Consider the following 221-nt stretch of genomic DNA (forward strand, 5'->3'; position numbering starts at 1 on the left):
AAAATCTGTAGACTTTAATGTAGCAGCTTCTGCAGTGATTAGCCACGCTGTACTATCATATATCAATATCATATATATATATGTGATATATATCATATATCAATAACGATATCGCCACCCGGTGAGGCCCCGTCCCCATGGTAACGGCAGAGAGGCAGCACCACAGCCCCCCCACCCACCCCCCCCCGCCGCTGATCACCTGATCTGCGCCCGCCGGTCAC

Source organism: Coturnix japonica, chromosome 6, assembly GCF_054131305.1.
Source record: "Coturnix japonica strain WE chromosome 6, WE-NBRP24, whole genome shotgun sequence".
NCBI lineage: Eukaryota > Metazoa > Chordata > Aves > Galliformes > Phasianidae > Coturnix > Coturnix japonica.